Source organism: Rhamphochromis longiceps, linkage group LG15 (assembly GCF_057381845.1).
Source record: "Rhamphochromis longiceps isolate RC_006_pf linkage group LG15, R_longiceps_female_GT1.1, whole genome shotgun sequence".
In the NCBI taxonomy this organism is placed as follows: Eukaryota; Metazoa; Chordata; class Actinopteri; order Cichliformes; family Cichlidae; genus Rhamphochromis; species Rhamphochromis longiceps.
In genome coordinates this window covers 39,269,502-39,281,282 of record NC_140571.1, presented here as the reverse complement: position 1 = coordinate 39,281,282, position 11,781 = coordinate 39,269,502, and the positions used below count along the sequence as shown (strand labels likewise).

Below are 11,781 nucleotides of genomic sequence, written 5' to 3'. Positions count from 1 at the left end.
TAAATCTGACCTTTGGCATTGATGTTTCTCCTTTGTGCATATTAATTTGTGCCCTTTGACGTATGCCATTTACTGACACTGCACCCTGCAGCATCCTCTCCACAGTCTGTAATACAGTTACATAGCAGATTGATATGAAAATGGTTATAGTCAGGTGATCTTCATGCATGGCTTTGAATAATAATATAATAAAAAGATATGCTCAGTAATTCTAACACTTATTTTAAAAGTATAAAAAAAAAAGCTCAGTTAAAACTAAATAAATATAATTTCATCAATATCATAAAAAAATATCATTATGAACTTTTTTGCTATGTTTTTGAAAAACAAATGTACCATTTACAAACTGGTATTAGAGCAAATGAAATTGTGTTCCATTGTTTTTGGAGGGTATTTCTGTTCATATATAAAATAAGCAGCAATTTATTTTTTGTGATTCCAACTAAAGCCGGGTGAGCTTCATCACTAGGGCCAACTCCATATACAATTACATAGTTTACTGGAAAATAATAGTGTTAAACCCAGTTTTGCCATTTGACTGTGGCTGACCCATTTAAGGAAGTACACGAATGCTTTAGCTGGTTGGAAGTATATCTCCATGATCTGCATATGTGAAGCCCAGCAGACTTTCTGAGTCAGTAGCAGAAACAGTTTCAATGTTTCAGGCCATTTCATGTGGTACTCAGGATATTCTGAATGTAAGTTATATCTCAATTATCTCATAAGACATGTAAAAAAAGGAAGGCTAAGTAGTGACATTATTACAGTGTCAGGATGATGTGGAAGCTCCAGGTATTACTTTATATCACAAAACAACACTAATTCTAACAACTGGAATTGCATTTTAGATATACATGTGTTGCACCCCCCCCCCCCCCCCCCCCCCCCCAAAATAAAAATCTACGTTCAACTTTTCCATGAGCGAGTAAAGCGCTGGATATATGAGAGCATTAACCTTTAACTCTTATACAAGTGGTATGAAAACAAACTCTACTATTTTAAGTGTGTAATAGCATGAAAACTGTGTAGATTTATTTAGCCCTCATGTTGTTATGAAAAATAAAGCCCCTTCTCTGTAGTCTGTTAATTTCACTGTTTTTTGAATTGTCATGCACAAAAATACATTGTTGCAACTTATGTAAATGTGTGATCACATGCTCTATTTTGACTTTCTGTGATTTCAATGTAACAAAAGAAACAAAATATATCTGCAAACTGCTTCACTGGTTTGTCCTTTCTTTATTCCCAGTCTTTGGTGGCCCTCTAGTGGACAAAGGAAGTAATTAATTTTGTTATTATGTGTACAAGGCAATTCTCTTGACGTAATAACTTCTCTTTAGCTGCTGTAGTTCACTGAAGGTGGTTTTTGGTGTAGCCCACATGTCATGCAGATCGTTGAACTGTGCTTAAGTCTGATACGCCTTCATTTTGTTTGTACCCTCCCCCCCTTAAAAAAAATCAATGTGACCTTTGGTTGCATCTTCCCTACACACCCACACACAAAGTCATTAACAGTGCGCATAAAACTGCTTTGTGAGAATGAGTTATCTCTCTACTTGGTAAAATATTCACAACTAATTTTCAAAGAATGTTCTTTAATTACTGTTATCATGACTCATTCTGTATCATCTACAGCTTCTTGTTAGTGGTTAGGCAATATTTCTCACATGATCTGCAAAAGAACACTAAGTGTACTCTTATTTGCCACTGGTGTCAGTCCTGAAGCCAGTAACGAGGCCTGCACATCTCTTATAAATGGTAAATTAAGTAACTGCTTCTTTCCCCTGCAAACATTTCTGAATTTAGACTCTTTAGATAACATCTTAAAATGATGGACATTAACTTACATAATATAAGCAATCGCAAAAATAGAGGCATGTCTAAAATTAAAGAATATAAAGTAGGCCTGCTTTTAAAGCTTCAAATTACTGTTACAGTACATGTGGTGAAACTAAAGTGAAACTAAAAGACCACTTGCAGGGGTTTTCCAAGTCCACCAGTACTGTTCTTGATTTTTGCTGGTCAAGAAGTGTTATAATACAGAATCGGCACACATCAGTTTTTCATTTGAAAAACAAGCAGGTACTTTCCTGGTAAGGTAGCTCAGCAAACCCTAGGCAAAAAAAGCATCTCTCTGGCCTTGCACTTTGTAAACTTTAGAAAGAGTCTAAAGAGTAGCTTCGCATATACAAGAATATTTTCACAACTTAAGAGAATCCTTAAATTTAATGCTATTTTCAAATAGAAAACTCTTTGCAGGCATATATTGCGTAATTTATAAATGGCAAGTGGAAACCACACTACAAAAAATCAAAGGGTAAAAACTGTGTATTTAATGTGTAACAATTTTGTGGAAGTTATTTTTGCATCTTTTCGATTGTTTGGATTTTAAGTCCTGGTGTTGTGTATGTATAAAGCTATATACACACCCCCACACACACTCTACTTTAATACTGTAACTCAATTTATTCACCAATATTACATTTGTATAACTATATAGAGGCACTTGTGCTACATAATTTAGATAACATTTCTTCTCAGTGAACAAAAGTTCAGAGATTAGTAAAAACTAAGAGCATAAGACATCATTTAACAAATATTGCAAGTTCAGTTATAAAATACATAACAATCCTTAATTATTAAGACGAAACGTGACATCTTGACTACATTAAAATATGTATATAATATATATAAATATATTAGTGTTATGGAGCTTTGTTCAGTTGCATTAATGTCTTGCATAGTTTTTAACTTGGTTTTAACAAAGATCTATGTGAAAGACTCATCACATCACCAAGGGTTGAATTCTCAATCATTTATTTTATAACACAGAAAAAATACACATATACAACAACAGGAATGCATAATAATGTGTTTATATATTCACTGTATTAGAAAAACAAATGTTTTTTTAAAACTGACAAATTACCATTTAAAAGGCTGATAGAATATATGTCCAATAACCATAATTACCAGTATTTTATATTAACCTTTAATAGTTACTATTCTTATGCAGTATTTACAATTTCTAAATCATTGATACAATCCCCAATGCACACACAAGGCATGTGCACCGTTTCTTCAAAGGTCAGTTTTTTCACAAGCTACCTCTTGCAACATTTTTCTTCCTCCCCAGCTCCCACTCCCCCAAGTCTACAGCCCCCAAAGTGATCGTGATGCGATCTGAACTGCCTGTCAATTCACACCGTCCATGTTTACTGCTCTTAAGGGTAGGCAAGGGACAGAGGCAAGCAGAGAACTAAAAAACACCATCATCAGCATAACGTGACACTATTCCTTGTGACGGTCGGATGAAATCTGGGACACAGTTGCATTCATCGTTCAGTGAGCTCTCCCACACAGTTAAACCCACCGACAGCAATGAATGTTGATTGTGACCTTTGCTGTGGTTTGCAAGCTACAAGTATTTTGTGTTTCTGGAGAATGGACGATGCGTTCCTCGTGAGCCCCACCCCTTCTAAGACCATGTCTGTGCAAAGATTTCTGGATGTGTTCTTTTCTTCTTTTCTGTGACAAAGACTAGCCACAGGGTACAGTCAACGGTCGATGGTTTTTTTTTCTTTCAATTTAGCTCAAACTCACCGACAGCGTTGAATGTTCACTGGGGCAAGCAGAGACCTGATGGTGACTGGGGATGACAGTCTGCTTGGTGGGAGCATATCTTCTCTGTGAGGGAAAAGCTTCTTTCTTCTTCTCTCACCAAACCTCCCTTTCTTAGTAACACTGACAAGGTCATGACTGTAACAAACCTGAATTATACCATCTTTTCCAGTTAGGCTAATCAGATGACTAATACTATCCAAGTCAAACTTCCAGTTAATATAAACTGACAATAAATAGTGATAAATTATAAGAAAACATTATTTTTAAAGGTTCGGTTAATCACAATGCTGCCATCTTTCACATCTTTTTGGAGCTTTTTTTCCTTTTTTACATCCACTACCTCTAGAAAGGTATAAAAGAAGACTTTAAAATATACGCTGAACTTCTTTAAGCAAGAATAATTTTTCACTAAACCCATTTATTTGGATTTCTTAGTAGAAGAACATTTTCCATCAAGCCTGGAGAGCTGCATTTACCAATGACTTCCATGCCACATGGTCATTATTACACCAAAGAACTCGTCAGTGTGTAAGAAAACATTTCCTTGGTAAATAACAGTTAGAAAAGGGAAGTCATCTTGAAACTCCTGACTCATAGTGGGTTTTAGTAAACGTATCACCTGGGTGGAGGCTGCAGCCAATTGGCATATAGTTTACTGAAAGCACAGTGGCGTGGTGTCTAGAGAGGCCCCAGCATGCCTGAATAGCTTCATGCAAGCTGCAGGATGAGGAAGACACCGGGTATGAAACTGCCGACTCACCCTGATCGATAGCGGCTGCTATTTCGCTATGATGTGGCGCTGTGGCCAAAGACTGGGGTGTTTTTTCTTTCCTCCTCTTCTTACACTAAAAACAGTAAAGAAACTATCCACCATTTTGCATCAATGGCTTTATTACACAGTGCTGAATCAACTTGAGAGAGAGAGAGAGAAAAAAGCAAAACAAAAAACAAGTTGCAGGGTTTGTGAGAAGCACAGAAATCAAATGCCACGGAGCTGCTGGAGCAATTAGATACGATGTGACGGCAACTGTGGCAGTGAGTCAAGATGTGGTCGGATGATAAAAACGTTGTTGGGACGCTTTTCCAGGGCAGGATAAGGAGTGACTAAGCTGATGTGGCGGATATCTCATCGCATGCCACATACTCCTTTTACACAGAAAACAGAGAGTTAAAAATAGCAAGATGGCTCTGTCTTTACTGTTAGGCAGGAAAACAATGAGCAGTATTAATTTGTGAAGAATTTTAGATCGCATGTGTTAATTTGGCATTCTGAAGCTTTTAGGTCCCGAGCAATAATAATAATGATAATAATAATAATAGTAATAATAAAACTAATTTGTTAGCTGATGACAGCCAATCTTGGACCAAAAAGCACAGTCCTTGCTGCGAGGGACACGTTAACTTGGTCTCTTTTCACTCTCCACAACAGTGATTTGAGTGACAGCGCTGGAATTGACAGAAGTGGATGAGAAGGAATGTAGCTTTATAAGGTCTTCTCTGGCCGCAGGATGAAGATGACAGTAGGAAGAAAGATCTGGGACATGCAACTATAGAGAGAGAAGGGCCCTGAGCTGACAATGTGGCCCTAATCTGAATGACAAGGTCTGCACATCAGCCCTCAAACCAGCACGGGTTGGGGGGGTTGTGCTGGAGCATTATGAGAAAGCTAAGTGGGGAGAGGAATAAGAAGAGACAGAAAAGGGAGGAGGGAGAGGGCTGGCATGGGTGTCCTTCCTTCAAACATGCTGGCCTTAATGGCACAGACAGCTCTGACATTTAACCACTGAAACATTTTTAGATAAGTGGATGCGGTGGAGGCAGATTTGAGACTTGTGAAAATTTCAGGAGGTTTTTTTTTCTCTTTTTAGGTTAACTATAAGCTATAAAGAGCTTTTGAAAAGGGGCCGCGCAAACGTTAAGAATAAGGAGAGGAAATTAAAGGGGAAAATAATATTTGTGCACAAGCTGGAGAAGTGACTCAAGGGGTTCTCTAGTTAATGACTAATGCTGACGTTCTCTTGAGCAACGGCGCATCCCACAGTTGGTTCGGTGACGCTATTTGGTGGTCCAGAGTAAGAGACCACAGTATGAATGTGATACAGGATGCCGCAGATTACCACCACATATGTTGAACAGACTTAAAACAAAGTACTGTTACAAAACTACTTTAAAGGAGTGCCAGCAATACAGAAACTTGTAGAACAAGTTGGTGTAATGGATACTGTCAGTGTTTCACAGTTAGTACTGTGAAAACAGAAAAAAAAAAAAACACATACCTGTAATTCCAGAAAGGCATCTGCAAGAGGTGATTAAATTACTCGAAAAACAACAAAAGAACTGACTGCACCCAATAGCACAGTATCGAGTTTTGTAATGTCTGTCTATACAGTTTCATCAGATGGTGTTAAAGATAAGTGTTGGGCTGAAATGTCACCAACCATAAGGTTTAGGATTCATTTTCTCTACGTAAGATTTGTACCCTTCTCATTCGATCTTTGTCTCACTAGTGTAGAAGGTTACTACTGATGCCTATTTTGGCAGAGGAACACACAGATTTTTTTCTTGGTGAGATGTGAAACTAAGAAAACTAAGAAAAAACATTTCAATTCAGATTGTGTGGTTCTTATCGGTTGTGAGTTAACAAAAGGAATATATTTTAGATTATCCACTTTTGTTCGGTACACTACTAACACAAAAATGTTCATGGTAACATTTCTAAAGGCCTTAATGGGTGAAATTACGTGTGCCAGAATTCTGGAGCTCCCACACATGCAGTAAATGATTAAAATATCATAAGAAAAAAAATGGATTCAGGTTTAGGGTTAAATAGCTTGAAGAAACTGGATATGCATAAAAACAAAATTGGAAACCCCAGTTAATGCCCGTCTCTCTCCTTCACTTCCATGTCTCTCTCTCTCTCTCTCGGGAGGGGGAGGAAATTCCTGGCGAGGGTGCTGCGAGTTGTTGCTCTCTGCCTGCAGGTACAGACCGGCCTCCTCTGTCTGCCTGTCTGCAGATATCATACCGCGACGTGATCTGTTTAGCTGCCTGACTTAATGCTCACCTGCTCACGCGCCTCCGGCTCTGTGTGATTGAGTGTGTGTGTGTGTGTGTTGACCTCCGCTGTCCCCTCACAGCTGGAATGGCATCTCCCTCTTTATCTGCCACCCTGCGATTACAGACGTGTGCACACGCAGAATGATAGATGGATTTTTACTACACTGATGAGATATTTGTGTCCACTAACCAGGCATGCAGCTGACACCTTCCCCAACATGTGTTTCAGCTCCACTGATGAAAAAACAGATAAGAGACTCTTTACCAGCTCGTACCACAGCATCAGCATTATTATGTTTAAGCTCTACTTTAAGCTCCAACTTTAAATACTAAATAAATCTATTGAGTCTTTTGAGGCTAATTGCTGGTTAATTAAGCATCTTTTTAGTGTTTTTGCCCCCAACCTTTCTAAGCAGTCTCACCCTGTGATTATTATTATAAGATGGGTTTTTTTCCCCATGTTTTGACTGCTGCAACACAGCAATTTCCCAATTTTTGGGACAAACTAAGTATTTAAGGCCTGAGAATCAGCAGTGCAAAAGAACGCGAGACACAAATACTCATAAAACAAAGGACTGACGAGCTAGAATGGAAAGAATTAGGTTGCTTAAATCCAAAAAGCAAGTAAGGATAGATGATGTAACACAGGACATTATCAAAAGCAGCGTTACCTTACCTTTTAAATCCAGTCTCAATACATTCTAGCTTATATAGCATAGTTTTACATTATAAATAAGAAAAGCATCAAATTCAATTATTAAAGCTGCTTAAACTTGATGAATTTTCTTAGTGGGATTTTGATTTGTTGTGTGTTTTGCAGTGTTTTATTTATATAACTGTTTTTTGGGGGTTTGTTTGTTATGTCCTCTTGAGGTTGTCACAGCACTGACAGATACAAGCTGACTTGTACAACCCCGTTCACAAAACACACACAGACACACTTGAGTAGGGGTCTGAGTCCAGCTGGAGGTGGTCTCCTGCCAAACCTGCAGGCAGCCTGACTGTTTTCATATTCATCACACACACAGTGATTAGAACTGACAGCACACACACACACACACACACACAGCTGTGTGAAAAAAAAATCAATATTTTAACTGCAACCTGTTATCCTAAAAAATTTACAAATAGAAACTATTTTGTTGCCACTGCTGCATTATTCTGTCTTTGACTTCTTTTACTGTTATTTTATATTTACTGTCACAACAGCTATCTGTGCTATCTAGTTAAAAAAGAAAAAAGCAACAAAGAAAAGAGAAATAGAGGAGGATGCTAAAAAAGAGATGGATGTAGACTGGCTGCAGTAAGTAATGTCATGAGAGGAGTGGACAGGGGTGGGGGGGGGGGGGGGGCGAGAAAGGAATAATAGCTAGTAGGCAGGGAGAGAGACAGAGACAGAGAGAAAGAGTGCACCTCTTCACCCTCTCTCGCTACTCCCCATCACACACAAAGCCCAGAGAGACTCCATGGGGCGCCAAATAATAACCTTCTTTGTCATTATCATCGCCCAGCCAAACAGCTCTCAATCCTCCTCCACCTCCTTCCGTCTTGAACACAATCATTGGCCTATCGTTTACAGTGTGCCGCTAAATGGGAACATCAATAGACACGTCCATTAGCAGTGCGAGTCCTTTCCACTCTGATTCTGAAGTGCTTTAATAGCTGGCACACACACACACACACTCTCACGCTTCACCTCAGCCGACTGTTAACCAAGCTAACCCCGGTGCAGGCGAAGCTGAACTGATGGGGTGTATCATTAGAGCTGGTTAGGAACACGGTCGGTGCGAGGGCGGTGCTTTCAGTTAACCTGAAGCTACAAACCGCGAGCACAATGCCACAACTGATTCAAGGAGCACTGCACTTTGCATAATCCAATGATTTTCTGCTGAATACAAGTTCAAGCCTCTGTAGCTGACACTACTTGATCTTATCTGGCAAATCACAGTTATTTGCAAGCTGGCAGCAGATCGTGTGTAACTCTATGTCCAACACTGTTCTTGGTTACTTCTATTAACCTCGCAAATTGAATTCAACACACAAATCCTATTACATTTGAGTGTGTTTGTAGTATAAATACAAACACACATACCTCAGTGTGACATTCTGAAGACATACTGAACAGAACATCAAACCAAATGAATTAATCTTTATATGCTAATGAGCTGTGTGCGTGCAAGCTCATAAAATGCACAAACACGCCGTTTCCCTGACGGTATCAGAACAGGACAGACTATCACCCTAGCCGTAGACTAATCAATACAACAGGGTCAATCTTATTTAGCGCCACATTCGTGCCTCGTTAATCTCACGCTGAACTTTAGTCACCCTTATTGCTGATGCAAATTGCAACTTAACGTTCGGTTTGACACTTAACCGAACATCAAACTAAGCCGAACACGTCCGAAACTGTAGCAGAATGAAGGGGGAAAAAACAGAAAAGGGCAAATACAGAGTTAGAGGGAGGGAACACTTTCCCACAATCCTCCTCCACACACTGTAATTTCAGCATGCCTGGGTTTTTGGTAGTGTGTGCAAAGCAGGATGCTGGGAACCCTGGGAGGGACACAGGGTGGGTTAGGGGGCTTGTGGGATATGTGGTGCAGCTGTTAAATTTGACTTGTGTGGATGGGTTTTGACTGATGAAAATAGAAATTGAAAAACGAAGCAGGCATAAGCACACGTGCACACGTGGACAAATCGCAAATGATATGAGATATGACATGAGCAAAGACTTGGAAAATTAGAAATAAAAAAAGTGAGAATTTAAATTTGACATTTAAGCTTTTTTGTTTTGTTTTTTTACATCTCGCATTAAATCAAACCAAAAAACAGCTTTTAACAGTGCTGGTACTGGAAACTACAAAGCTCTTTAAATGACTGAATTTTGTAGCTTTCTCGAATATAACTTGTCAATGTTTCTCTCCTTGGAGAAGAAAACTAGAAAACATTGTTTGCTTCCTGAAGGAGGCCATAATGATCCTCCTTCAGTGTTCAGATTTTTAGCGTAACTGGCATGCATGTGTGTGTGTGTGTGTGTGTGTGTGTGTGTGTGTGTGTGGTAGGGTGGTGGTAGACCGCAGACAGCCTCTAGGTGCCATTATGTGTGTGTCTCTGTGCTTGCGTGCCTCCTTCAAGTCTGGACCTGGACAGAAAACAAACAGAGAAGAAAGCATAGGATAAATTCAGGTGTTGTTTGGTAAAGCTTGTCATTAAAATGTCACACACACACACTCACAGGAGTTCACACACACACACACACGGATGCGTAATCTCTGTGAATGAATCACAAAGAAACAGATGCACGTACATTCAAAAAGGAAGACACTCACGTACACACACACTCTTGCAATCGACACAGTGTTTCGGGGTTTTATTTCCCGCATTATTATCCACTGCGGCGCTTTCACACTGACTAGTTTATATATGCCTCCATTTCCAAAAATATTTTTGTGGTGGTGAAATATGTCGTAAATGATTCAACATCGCAGACAGATGTGTCAACACTATTAGGTGTAATACGTCAGCACGTCACCAAACCCCGTCTAAAAAATAAAAAAAGAACCAACACAATTTTTTATGTACAAAAAAAAGAGCCCACTCATGAGCCGATTCATATAAACACTCTGGGTGGTCTTAAGGAACAATGACACAGAGCCAGCATGTGTGTAGATTAATACATGATTCATCTTGAAGAAAGAAAATAAATGAGTTGAAAGTAAGTGTTTAAAAAGAAAGAAAGAAAGAAAGAAAGACAGTACGTTGTTGCCTGAAGTACAAGAATCCTGATATCACGGATATGAGGAACGAGCCTTTTTGAAGTCACTTTGGAGTCTGTCAAAGAAAAAAAAAAGAAACCTGCTTGTGATCATGTGCCGGGGTAGCCTCTACATGTGTTTTACTAAAGATGATATATCAGTGATTATGTGATGCCCACAACATGAAAGAATTTCAGCATTATGACGGCAGGGAATGTAACGCCTTATAAATCTTGGTGTCTGACATTTCTACACACCAGGGCTGAGAGGGATGTGCACGGAGGCAGAATGAATTATCAAAAAGAATTTTTGAGTAGAAAATCTTAGGTTGACCAGATGGAAAGGTGGGGGGAAAAAGGACTTTGACTCTGTAAAATTCAGCCAAACCTATAAATAATTTAATATTTTTATATTAAGCTTAATATGTTTGTATACTTTTTTTTTCCTTTTTTCTTCTTCTGGTTTGCTCGCTTTAAACAATATCAGGGAATTTTGAATAAAAGAAAAAAAAATTAAAAATGTGTTTTGTTGTGTTAACATTGTTTCAAGTGTACAGTGTGTGTGTGTGTGTAGTTAGATGTTGGTCCTGATAATTCAACTCCAGTCCTACATTTTACAGAACTTACTTTCTGTACTTTTGGCAAATCAAAAAGCCGAATTAACGAGAAGAAGTCATCCAAAGAATATGAAACTATGACTACGCTAATAATGGCATATGTGGGCACTGGGTAATATCATCTGACAATACCAAGAAATTAAACATAGTTAGCATAAATTACATTATTTGTAGTTTTTCAAAATTGCATCTACTCAGTTTCTTCATTAGTGAGTCATGTTTTGTGTTTTTCCGTTTTTTTCCTCCCTCTCTGCATCCCCTGATGTTTTCTTTGATTCAAGTGCCATTTGGACTCCCATTGAGACAAATAATGAGTCACTCTGTGTATTCTCAAAGCTGCCTGTTCATTTGTGGTCAAAAAACACATCAAAGTTCCCATGGAAGACATATTCATAAATGCCTTTTTTAAGCTACTTTAGCTGTATTAATGACTTATTTAAGCTGCCTGCTGTTCATAGATTTAACCAGTCTCTCAGAGTCCTTTTTAGCTTTATATTCTTTGGTTCAAGAACCGTTTGGTTCCTGGCAAGAAAGTTCATGTGGTCGTGGTTAGATCTAGCAAGTACAAGAGCTGAGGTCTAAATATATCTCTGTGTCTAAATATTCAGTGTTTAAGCATTTACTATATATATGTCAACCAGTTCCACTTTTTGTTTATGTAAACATGGCAAGTGGAGTTTTGGTTCTTGAATCTGATCCAGGATTAGGGTTGTATAAATTTGCGAG

The 11,781-nt window shown here is 38.7% G+C and overlaps 1 long non-coding RNA gene across 1 annotated transcript in view; it reads right to left on the bottom strand.

The window, feature by feature from the left end:
• Window positions 1-2,725: 2,725 nt before the first annotated feature.
• The window catches only part of LOC146653167 (uncharacterized), a 28,395-nt gene continuing 19,339 nt past the window's right edge, over window positions 2,726-11,781 (bottom strand). Inside the window, exon 3 of the long non-coding RNA XR_014907682.1 lies at window positions 2,726-9,826. This is a non-coding gene — a long non-coding RNA (uncharacterized LOC146653167). The remainder of the gene's footprint in view (window positions 9,827-11,781) is intronic.